This window comes from Chelmon rostratus, chromosome 22 (assembly GCF_017976325.1).
Source record: "Chelmon rostratus isolate fCheRos1 chromosome 22, fCheRos1.pri, whole genome shotgun sequence".
In the NCBI taxonomy this organism is placed as follows: Eukaryota; Metazoa; Chordata; class Actinopteri; order Chaetodontiformes; family Chaetodontidae; genus Chelmon; species Chelmon rostratus.
The window spans coordinates 11757774-11770596 of NC_055679.1; positions in this window are offsets into that span (position 1 = coordinate 11757774).

Consider the following 12823-nt stretch of genomic DNA (forward strand, 5'->3'; position numbering starts at 1 on the left):
GCCTATAGAGGCCACTGCAGCCTTCAACATGCATCAAATATTCAAAGCATCTTCTCAAGACACACACACGCAGACACCCTCACACACATTTTCTCACAGCCTCTAAGCCATAAATGTCAATATAGAGAGCAAGTCTGGCACATCTCCCTCTCTCCCTCTCTGTCGCCGTCTGTCTCTGTTTTGCTCCCTCCTTTCAGTAAAAGGGAATTGTTTATCTGAATTGCTCGAGGATATTGTGAATCATTTTTCAAAACGTTATCATTTGTTATTTTTCTCATGGTGTGCAAATTGATGCATGGGGTAAAAGCGGGGGGTGGGGGTGGTTGGGGTAGGGAGCGAGGGAGGCGACCATCAGACCATCAATCACGGCAAAGTAGCCCACAATGACAAGTAGAAGGTCTCTGACATTTTTGACTGACTTGATTGATGTGTTTTGAAGTGCGGGGGGAGCCGGTGTCAAACTTCCTTTCTGGCGCAGAGCAGATAGATCACACATCACACGGCAGCGCTCAGCTGGGATCACTGATATACTTTTAAACAATGGCCATTGATCCACTTCACGAGCCAGATGTTTCCCAATGAAAGAAAGGGTGCAGCACCAAGTCTTTGGAGTTGGGTGTAGGGTGCCAGGGTGCTATGCCAGTGTGGTCGTCATTGTTGGGCTTTTGGCAGCCTGTGCATCCTTGACAGTACTGCTAAATGTGTTACCTGATCTGGCCACTAGACTGTGGAGCAGACTTTGAATGTGTCTTTTTCAGGTTATGTTCTTGTAATTATCAGTCAGCTCCTGCTTTCAGGGTGTTGTTGTGGCAGAAAGTGAAAAACACCAACCTGTTATAAGTGTGTAGTGTGATGTTGAACAGTAATGTGGGGTTTTCTTTCAGTTGCACTTTACTGTAGCAGAGTGACTCGATTGTGCTGCAGATGTGACACTCAGATCCTTTCAGCTGCTATGCCCTATAACATGTACACTACTTAGTCTGCATTTGAAAGCTATACAGCTTTAGCTTTGACGGTCAGTTGTAACTTCACACTCCAGTCCTTATAGCCTTGCAGGAGAACTCGTTTTTTTTCTCTTCATACTGTATTGGAAGTGTCTTTACTTTGTGTTACTGTGTGAGTGTATGAGAGAGATACATAGGAAAAGACAAACAGTGGGGATATGAACTACATGCATTATGCTAGAAAAGGTTTCTCTGGGAAAGCAGTGAGCAAAATCAGCATTTCAACTGAGGCCAAAAAATATGCTGGTCATGCTTTACTGAAGGCTTTCAGGTGAAATGTGTGAGCGTGAGGAGGCTATTTTTCTACCGACAAACCTAATGAAGGTCATTATATTATATATATGTAATGATCTGAGCAACTGTTTTTTTATGTTGTGTCACCCTTGTGCTATTGTAGTCCTGTTCATAAAAGACTTAAGAAGTTATTTTTGGTGCTACTGTACATTGACTGTACAACATGCAGTGTCTTGAACCCTGGAAGGCACCCCCTAACTAACCGCTACACAGCCTACTGTTGAATAGTTTTGATTTAAGCAAAACTATTAAGGGATTTTTACGGTTTCCCAGTCAGCATTGATGTGGCATTAATTTGCAGATTTGCAGCATCTATGTATAATGTACACATTGTTTCAGCAGCATTTAACTATAATGACTCGTACTGACATGTTTAAATGCTTGGTGTTCAAAAAAAAAACTTTAAACCAGATTTAGCCCAGTTTTAAACCTTAGGTCTTCTTTAGACCTGCAAACCAGTGCTGACTGGCCTCACGTCATCAGTGCACTGCAAGAGTAAGTGCCCGTGTTGTAATGTGCACATTGACTTTATGGTGTATGCTTATCAGGGAAAAAAGGAAGAAAAACAGGGCGTTTAAGAGAATCTGTAGGTTAAATCCACACCAGAGAATAAGTTTTCTTTTCCACTTAGTACGTGCCATGAAGTTCTAAAAATGAGTAGTCATGTTCTTTCTTCCCTCCTCAAGCTGTTTTCTCTGGGTGCTCTATTTTCACACTGTTCTTTCTCTCAGCGTAAAGGGTGGCAAAGCAAGGTGACATTTGAAAAGTGCATTTCCCTCTCCGCTCCGTCAATCCGTTCTTTTTCCTCACAGGCAGCCCCCCCTCCATCTGCACGCTCCCACGGCACACACACATACACACACGAACTCCACACACACACACACACCTTCGCCCTACCCACTGACAATGATGTCCCTGGTTACCACCGGGGCTGTTTGTGTTTGGTAGACCAGACTCCGACCTCTGGACCCCTAAGTGACACTCTGGCTGGCTGCGGTGCGACCCGAGGGCCCATTAAGAGTCAAGCCCAACACCAGATCTGTCACATACACTCTTGTGACGAGCTGTTGGACATAACACTGTCACCTCCCGATGACAGCTTGTCAACACCTGTGTCAAGATGATCGATTTGCAGATTGAGTCCCAAAAACCTTGCCCCCCCCCACTTACTCTCCCCTCTTTAGGCTGATTAAAGCAGGGTTGCAATCATTTATATTTCCTCACGCACAGACATCAGGTCTGTTTATCTCCCCGGTGACAAAGTTTTGTTGCACGTTTGGAAGTTAATTGCTTGGCTCATTAGCCGTGTGTGTGTTTCTGTCTTGGAGCAGCGGGGGATTTGATATTATCTTGTTATGGTGCGATGTTTTACAGTGGGAGTGGTGATCTCTCAACCCGAGGCATAAAATGGCCCGAGTGCTTTGGAAAGCCCGGTGTGATCTGTTCATTCTCCTCATTCATTTTTAATGGCCTTTGAAGAGAGCGCTTGTTTTCCATCACCACCACCATTTTGGCAGCGAGGTAAACAGATGGATACTGACAGTGAGCGAGCGTCTCACAACAAGTGTCTCGCTCTGCCATATCTCCTCCTTGACAGAATACAGCAAGCCTTCACCCAGTTTTTTTCCCTGCAGGTAGCCAGTCAAATAAATGACAGAAATTATAGGAATTTATGTAGCACAGAACTGGGAGGAAATACCAGTATGAACTTGAAAGCTTTTCCACTGCAGTCACAAATAATGGCTTTACTATACGTTTGTTGCAGTTGGTGGTGCAGACCGAGGTCTTTAATGCTGCTGCTGCCTTTTATAAAAGGGATTTAAATCTTAAATGTTTAAGAACATAAAAAGAAACACTATCTCTCTCTCTCTCTCTCCCTCTTTCTATGTGTTCCCGCTCAGTTTTGCAAATTCAGAATGATTCCCTTGTCAGTTAGGTGACATTTGCCAGCAAAGACAGCCAAACGTAATGTAGCGTCTTTTCATCCTGTCAGACACAAGTGCAATAATCACCGCTGCTGCAGAGCTATTGACAAATTGCTGTTATTGTGACTTTAAACTCACACATAAACAACCAATTCATTAATCACTTTCCGCTGATGGCTTTTGATCAGCAGAGAGAGATTGTGTTCAAGGACTTGTTGAAGGTCGCCGTGTGCAGATCCGTGATTGCTGTGTAAATCGATTATGGCAACACCTCCCTGCAAGGATGCTGTCAGAGAGCCAGGCAGCTCCAAGCAGGGCTCCGCAGCCTAGGGCCATGTTGAAGAGAGGAGATTGAGCACTGCATACATCACAGGCAAGCATACAAACACGCAATTTACATACGTGTATTGTATACGACCCGCGTGCGTGCAGTCAGGTGTGCTTACCCACTTCAGTTTACATTAGGCAAGAGGGATGTAGCATTATGTAGTCAAGCTGCATCTTCAGCAGCCCATTATAGTACCGGCAAACTGTCTCTGATGGACTGGAGGTAGTATTATGGGATATTATCTGTGCATGCCACAAAAATGGCGTGATTTGACGGGCATCCAGGTACCCCACGCACCAAGGCTGTGTCCTTACCGCAGCAGCGTTTGTTCAGGCTCAATCCCACCCCGTCACTCTCCCAAAATCACCAGAAACTGACACAATCTGTAGCTTTGTGGTCCTTTGTAGCTTATTTTAAAGTTACTTTCTGGTTTTATAGCACAGTTACTGTATGGTTGAGTCTCAGCCCCTCTCATCAACCCCTGTAGGCAGCTATTTTCTGCAAACAAGCTCTGATAAACTGCTGGGAGAAGCTTGCCTTCAGGACTTTCTGCCAGAAAGCTTCAGGCATTTCTTCCCGAAAAGGTTTGAGTTGGGGGCTTTCTTGCAGAAACTTCTCTTTTGTGCCACTGTATGCTACATGTACCACACCAAATCCCAGACAAAGTTAGCAACTAGCCAGTGAAGAACATTGAATGTCTTGCAGGGGGCCCAGACTGGTGGAGACCAAACAGAGCTAAAAGGAGAGTGAAACTGAAGTTAGATTCATCAGGAGACTCCAAATTCATGCAAATATTGCTTTGATGCATGTGTAAGCAGGTATTTGTTTTCTAAATCTTTAATGTGATAATATGTTAGAGCTTTTTATGTTTTCTACCTAAAGTCTGTTAATACAGCTTTGATTTTTAGTGATATGACATGTGTCCCCGTCCTGATCGGCTGCAGCATGGTGAAATTAGTTCTTTTTACTTTTCACCTGTTGATGGCTGCGAGTGTGGGGCAGACAGAGACATGTTTTGGGCCAAAAAGGCGGGAACACTGATGGATCACTGCAATGTCCCGCTGACAGCCTCAGGACAGCTCTGGCCAGGCGTACTCTGACGGCGTCCTGTCAGCCGCAGGCTACATTTGGGAAAGAGACAGATATGAAGAGGACGTTGAAAGGGTGAGGGATGTAACGTGCGCAGGGATTGTGGAGGTAGAAAATGAGAGGCAGCTTGAAAGAGAGAGGCATTTAGGGGGACAACAAGAGCGACGGGTACAGAGGGAGGAGGAGAATGAGAGCAGAGCCAGGTGAAGTTATGTTCAGTCTTCTGAGGAGGGATGTGGCTGTTTTGTCAGCTCCTACAGACTGAGGGTTATCTGTCTCCCCCAGCTGTGCCACCCAGCTGTCACACACTGCTATGCTCCACTCTGTCCTGGCATCATGGCACACGGCTCCCTCTGCCCACCATTATCTGTGTGTGTGTGTGTGTGTGTGTGTGTGTGTGTGTGTGTGTGTGTGTGTGTGTGTGCGTGCGCACTCACTCCCTCAAATTTGTCAGTCCTTACGGTTGAAGATTATTAGCATGGAAATGAGCAGGTTCAGGTTATTTATGCTGCATGAACCAATGTGAGAGTCTCTCCATGCGCTTTCCTCCATCTCCAAGACAGCCGACTATCGCTTTAGCTCGCTTCCAGCCCGCTGCCCTTCCACGTTCTTCTGTCTTTCAATTAATCAACTCAGCGAGTACACGACGAAAGTTTCCTTTTCAAGGCAGTCTTGGAATCTCTCTGCAGTCATTTCCCAGTGGAAGCCATGTGCCTCCTCTAGACACCAGACCAATCTGCAGTCCCCACCGCCGCTCTCACCGCCCCCAACCCCGCCGGGTAAGAGCCTCAATTACCCAGAGCATATCACCGCAAACAGCCACTTTGCAGCCAACCACCTGTGACTCGGACTGCGGGGAGCTTTGGCTGCAGCGTGGCTGTGTGGGGGGAGAACAGCCAAAGCCTGGGGCTGGCCAGCCAACCATTGATTAAGGGAATCAGTATTGATTAAGGGAGCAGGGGACATCTGGAATGGACCAATTTATGTCCCCACATCAATTATTCAAATGGCTGCCGCTGAATTGGATTAGAGGACGATCTTCCTGCCATCGTTTCTACCCCTTCACAATCTGTACCCTCTCAGCAAGCTGTCGTCACAACTCTCCTGATGGGTCAGCCCCTTGAAATTTGAGTTCACCACTTGGACATTTATTGCATATATATAACTGGTGCAATGGTAGGACAAGCTTCTTTTTTTAAGCTCCCAATCACTGGCTGATGCCTATAGCCGGTTGCAGGCCCACATTGTGTTGTCAGATTTGCTTCTCAGTTTGCCCTTCTGTCTCTGTGTCGACATCTTGAGGGCTTGAACGCAGAACAGAATGGCACAGCCTGGTGAAGTCGAGGCCAGAGGGTTATTCATATTCATAATGTTGGTGCTGGAGAAGCTGTGAAAACGTGCGCGGCTTTGTTCACGTATGGTGTGTGGGGTTTTTTTTCGGGCGGGGCTGGCGAGTATTTGTGTCAATCTGTGTTATTGTGCCTGGCGGGACTCCTCTTTGTGTATCATGCAGCAGTTGGCCCACAGGGACGGGACAGCGCTGAGGCCAGCTGATGGGCTCCTGTCCATTGTAGACAGGCTAACATGGCGGGAATGAGGAGCGTGACTGAGCCAGGGACAGAAGCCCACAGGTGGCCGACTATGATAGAGGGCTGCCCTTTGTCTGCCGCCCCACCGGAGCAGCTCACAGGAACACTGATTCCTTTTTTCAGTCTTCTTCTGATACTAAGCAGCAGAATATTTTTCACTTTTCATTTTTATTTTATTTTGATCGTTTTATCCTGCAAATTACTGTGCCGTGAGTGCAGTGATGCATTGCATACATAACTCATGATATTCCTTTTCTGTTGCACAGAGCTAAAGTAACATTTGCCATTAATTGTTTGGTGCTACTTCATTTAAGCTTCAGTGGGCATGAAAGAAAATTGGTGGTCCAGATGTGATTAAGCACTGAATAAGTACTTATAAGTTATTTTTAATTGGTAATATTACTGATAAATAAGAACGCCTGCACTCTTTTAAGTAATATGATTACAGTTAATGAAACAATGAAATTATTGTTTCATTTTTGTTGTTTAAGGTCAAATACATCCAACTGGTCATGCTAAAAATGTGCACATGTAAAAATACGCTGTGCAATTAAGCAGCAGGTACAAGTGTGGAACAGCCGGAGGGCAGAAGTGCGTTTGCAAATGGAAAGTTTGATTTTGTAGCATATTGTTGCTGTGTCGTTCACGGCTAAAGAGGGTTTCGTGTTGGAACTGTAACTTGAGAAAGAGCAGTAAAGCGTACATCTGTCACAGCGTTGAGCCAAATCAATTCCAGTCTGAAGACCATTTCCTCTTCCTGGAGCCGGTACATGTTTCCGTGTTTATGCAGCAGAGGGGTTTTTGGGATGGTACCTGTCTGCTGCACGGCTATAATCCATTATCAACAGGATAGACGTGCGGGACATGTAAGTGGACAATAAAGCAATAATAAATTCAATGTACTTCTCAACCAGATAATCAATTTACTGTGTTGTATAGGCTCACACAGCTCCGGTAATTCGTGTTTCAGCGTGAGCATATGGTGCCGCAGCCAGAGCAAATGTGCAGTTTAGAAGGAATTGCATGGTTGTTATTGATTAGGAGCTGAAATGGGGACGAAGATTTGTGGCGCCCATAAAGGAGGAACTTCAGAGCATGTTGTGCGTGCGTGCGTGCGTGCGTGCGTGCGTGCGTGCGTGCGTGCGTGCGTGCAGCAAGGTTCTGTAAGATCAATGGCAATGTTTAGCATAACAGGATGTGTCTAGACGCTGTACTGTGCTGCTGATTTATCAGGTGGTGGTGATCAGGGTTGTGTTTGAGAGGAGGTTACATGTAGTCTGGTAACAATCGCGCATCATAATTTGAGCATGAATTTTATTAAGATTTTAAAGATTACCATCATAAAGAAGTAACTTGTTAGCATTACTTACTGAGAAACGTAGCTTGTTTGAGTACTTTTGCATCACCAGTAATAAAAAGCCGTTTGTGACTCCATGTGAATGTTGGTTCTGCCGTCCAGAGGTCGCGTAGCCCTCTGTACGTCTACCTTTGAATGTATTGACTCGTTACAGCCCATAATCTGTAACTCTGAAGAATGATAACAGGCAACATCCCCTTTCCAGCTGTTTAATGAAGTGGAAACAAACAACTATCAGGAACACCACACCACCACGGAAATAAGTGAGAAGAAAGCAGCGTGTTCACTGAGGAGGTGGAATGAAATTGTTCTAGTTTTAACAGTTTGAGCATTGCTTCATGCAAACAAGTAACTACAGCAGGGGCTGGCATCTGGGTGGAGGGAAGGAGGAGGAGGAGGAGAAAACATTAGGAGAAAAAGTCTAAGTTCATTCATTCATTTAGTCTATAATGGAGACACGAAAGCAGATAGAACCTGGATCACCCGTCAGCCTTCATTCTCCCAGCAGGTCGTATCCGGTGGCAGATAATTACAGAGTGAAAGTGAAGCATAATGTGGACCAGTCTAAACGCTGAGGGTTTCATTATTCTGCAGCTGTTACATTGTGCAATCAACATCTACTATGATAACCCAGGTGAAAAAATATTACACTCTTATACTTTTTGAAGAATGTACTAAGTACACTTTGTGCTATTTCTGTCACCTTCAAAAACACTTAAGTGTACTCAAGTAATCCTTGAGTACCTCTTGAGTAATACTTGAGTATAAGTGTAAATGGTTTCTAAATTGGCACAACTTTTTATAAACTCAGGATTCATGAGCATTCAAAACACACTCACAGTACAATTGTGTTATATTTCCAATGTGATATAATACAATGAAACTTTTTAAGTACTTTTAAATACCACTTTAAGTACTGCAGAATTAGTGAATTAATTTTCACTGCATTTAAGTGGAACTTAATGGCATCTATTTAGAAGTACACTTTTTAAAAGTACGTCAAACATAATTTAAATTATGCATTAAAAGCAACAGCGTGCAGGTAAAAACTTTTCTATGCTTGAATCAGATTTCTAATACATTAAAAATACATTCTGCTAAGTCAAAGCACAAAACTTGTCTCTTGCCAGTTTAAAGATTATGTTTGATTACAAGTGTGAACGCAAGATCAAGAGGGTACCGAGGCTCGATGCGTACATTTGCATTAATTTCACCAACAAATTCAAAATAATATGTGTTAATGTTAATAATAGAATAATGTAAATACTTCCATGTTAAATTACTTTACTCGTTCCATCGATGCAGTACTTTGTCATGTTCCCCTCCACACTGAGTAGGGCATTTCGAGCAGCTTTTCCTCAAGGAGAAAGCAGGAGGAGCCATTTAACAGGACTCAGATGTGAGCATCCTCCCTGAAGAAGAGTTCTCACGCTTGTTTGCCCTCACTGATCTGACTCAGTGGACTTTACACACCTTGTCTCAGCTTGAAGGTTACTTCGCTGTTCAGACTGTTCGCCCTGAAACCTTTTGACAGACTCAGACTCGCGTCTTCATTCTCCATCTGCGGCGTTCGCCGTGTTTCCGCCGCAACGTCGAGTGTGTCTGAATTCTTTCCCGCTCCGTCCCTGCCGCCACCGGCAACACAAATGTTTACTAAGACGGAGCAGACGGAGGAGAATGGACGAATAGCGGTAATTGCTCCCATCTGCTTGCGTGCAGTTGTCAATATTTCGGAGTCCACTGTTGAAATTAGACCCATCAGCCAACGTCCAAGCTGCACTCCTCATCAATCCATCCATCCAGCCTGCCAGTCAGGCAGTCGACACAGCAGCCACTCATCCACAGGACAGGAGCCCCGTGAGAGACATCCCTGCAAAACTCAGACTCACACAGATGTTTTAGTAACAGAGTTTGGCAAGGGCAGAGATTATTAAAACGATTTTTGGCAGCATTTTGTCGCAAAAACATTTTAACTCCGTTTCTGAAGCAGATTGCACAGGAACAACTGTCTGTCACGCTGGTACCATTTGTCATAAGAACAAGCTTGAAAACAGTAAAAGACGGGTGAACTTTCAGACGCTGCAACCTTTAGAAAAATAAAAAAGACCAAAGCGGAGAGATAAAACAAGATTTGAGCTTTTTGTGCCTCCAGTTTGACACGTCGGAGTCTCAGATGAAATCCCCTTCTTCTCCTCTGCCGTCTTCATGCTCCACAGCTACCGAGTGTCAGAGATCCATCACGGACACGAGACAGACTGCCACCATTAGCCGGGCTAAACCATTACTAAGCTCAAAGTGTTTTTTTACTGCACGATAACTGAGCTGTATGTGCAATCCTGTTTTTCTGTAACATTAGTTTCCTGCCTGGACCTGTTACTCAAACACGCCGGCTGATGGAGTGATATTAATCTTTTGAATTGCTCCGTTGACAGTAAATCTAATAGTCTCTTGTATTGAAGATAAGTCTGTTAAGCTGAGGGGGCCAGGGGATGAATATGGGTTCAAGTCCCCAAAGCTGCAGGTTCAGCCTTATCGATTATCCAATCCCGTAACCCCGCACGCCCTCCAACACTGATTGCCAGCAAAGCAGCAAACTCCCCTCTTCTCCGCCACGGCAGCATCAGTGTGTGCGGACGTGACAGCGGGGCAGAGGGGGGTTCTGGGGTGAAAGGGCTGCGGTGATCATGGGAGTGTGGAAAACCACCCCTGGCGTGAAGCAATCATAGCCGGCTCTCTATCATCCTGCCCCCTTCGCTACCTCCATCCAACCTCTCCCAACCCGTCACCCCTCAGAGGTGCCTCTCGCCTCCCTTCCATTATTCCCACCTCACTGGTCAGAAAATTAGGGTGACACTTGGTGGCCCTCTCTCCTCTCCCTGCCTCTCTTTCTCTCCCTCCTTCCACCTTCCCTCCTTCTATTTCTCACCCATTACTACCAGTTCACTGGTTGGTATATGGAGGGTGACACTGGGCCAATTCAATCTCTCGTCCCCGTCAGCCACTTTCCGGAGCGCCGCAGCCTCCCGTCTGTCGGCACACCCCTCCGGCGGGTTGTCACTCTGTTTTCTCCACTTCACACCCCCCCTGCCCTCCTTTGCTACACAGAACTTTCTATTTCCTCATCTGTCACTCCTGTTTTCCATTTACTTGTCTTTTTTTTCTAAGCTTACCTCTGACTTTTAAAGTCCTGTGTGTCTCTGGGAAGGTCTTCCAAGATCGCCTCGTTGTGCAGCTGAAAAAGTTGATGTTGCAGAAAGTCAGCCGTGTGTTTGGTGAGATAACGAAGCTGATGGGCCACAAGAAAAAAAAACAGGAAATTAGTACGTTTAAGTGTGTGTTTTGACTAGCTTTGATGCATGATATTGAATAATGCAGATTGTAGAGTAAAATAAACCAGCCTGTTTACTGCAGCTAAGCTTTGTAGAAGGATGAGTGCTCAGAGGCAGGGATTTCCCTCTTTGATTTCCTGAACGGCTTCAGGTCTGCTAGATTGACTTCAAGAGGAAGAAGCTTCTAGGTTCAGCTAATCTTTACCAATGCTGCTGTTTCCTAATTATTTTGGATATTTGCTTTGCCTTCATTATAATAGCTGGGGTTACATCATGTCAGGAAACACCTCTCATTAAACCAGAGGAGCTTTTGTAACATGCCTCTTGACAATATAAAGAAGATCCATGGATTTACCCCGTGGAGCTTATTTTGCTGCTCAGATTAGGAGTTAAGCAGCATTTGCATCACTTGGAGTGGTAATAGGCTGAGTTAGAGCCAAACACAATGAGAGGTCCGGGCCCAGTGAGCCAGCCCTACTCATTAATGAGGAAATCCATCAGCCAGTTTCTAACTACCAAATCCAACTTGGAAGATGGAATGGAAAAGTTGTCAAAGTTGGGAAGATGTATTGAATTTACATCTGTATGATGCACATTCTGAATCCTGTTTGTTGCTATAAACTTTCCTCATTAAGAGAAGGAGAAGAACTGGGTGAAACTTTTTAAGCTCGTGCTGGAAAAATAGCATTTAGGGAGTTTAATGCGCAAGGATGCTAGCCGCACATCTACGTGAATGCATGAACATCTGGCTCCATGAATTGAGAATCAACGGCTGCTGTCAGCTGCTTCTGGCAGACCAGCCCGTTGTAGCTCCCCCATGAAATTCTGACCGTCAAACACTTCGTTTCCTGCAATCTGGTGAATTTTTATGACAATTTCAAATATAAAGGAATATTATGGCTCTCAGGTGACCTGTAGTGCTTTCAAATATTTATTCTCCAGTAGATCAACTTTTCTCTTTTCATGTTATCGTTGCTGAGCCAACACACACACGTGGGCATGAGTCAGCTTTCTGCCCCCTTTTGTGTCTATTAAAATGCTTCACCCATTCACACCAATGAGAAATGAATTGATTAATTTACTTTCATAGCTCATGTGTTGAAACTTTAATTCAAAACATGTCCCACATATCTGTGTTTTGCAATGATTTTTAGAAATAATAATATCTCGTAACAAGAGTGCAACACTATCTATTAAACTGAATGAGGCTCATCTGGAGAACAAAAACTTAAAGCTCAAAAGTTTAAACCTGCACACAAGCCATGACAGTCGAAATCTTTGAATTAAAGGATTACTCTGACAGGTCCCACATTGAGCAGAATTGTCCCATTCTTGTGCTTTTGAAAGTAGATCAGTGCTCTGTGTCAACAGGGAGAAATTGTGAGCCATTAGCTAAAACTATTGTGCTGAAAGGGAATGTGAAACTTAGCTAGTCGAGACTTTTTGAGAAAAGATGTCCTAATATCGGACCTCCTCCTCCTCTTCCCCTGTGGCTCCTCCACAGTTATCAAGCGTACATAATTGCCTCTTCCTCTTTCTGTTTTATGGCGGAGTGCAGCCATTGCTTTTGAGCTTGCCACCACCTTCTTTACCAGAAGGCTTTGTTGCATCCATGAGTTGAAAAGTTCTCTACTACTTTTTAGATTTTATTCGGGGGGACATATGCATGTGTTCTAAATATTGAAGCGGACGTGGACCTAGCTTTATTCATTCTATTCCCAGCATGCAGGGATGTTTGTTTCTGTCCTGCCCAGCATGAGACGGCTTTGTTATTGGGTAGGGAAGCTGCTTTGTAAGACCAGATCAACCACTATGATGACGATGGTTTTGACTAGATTGGAAGCTGTTATTGTGTGCTAGGCGTCCGGGCTTAGAAAGGTAAGTCTACAGGTATAAATGTTGGATGCT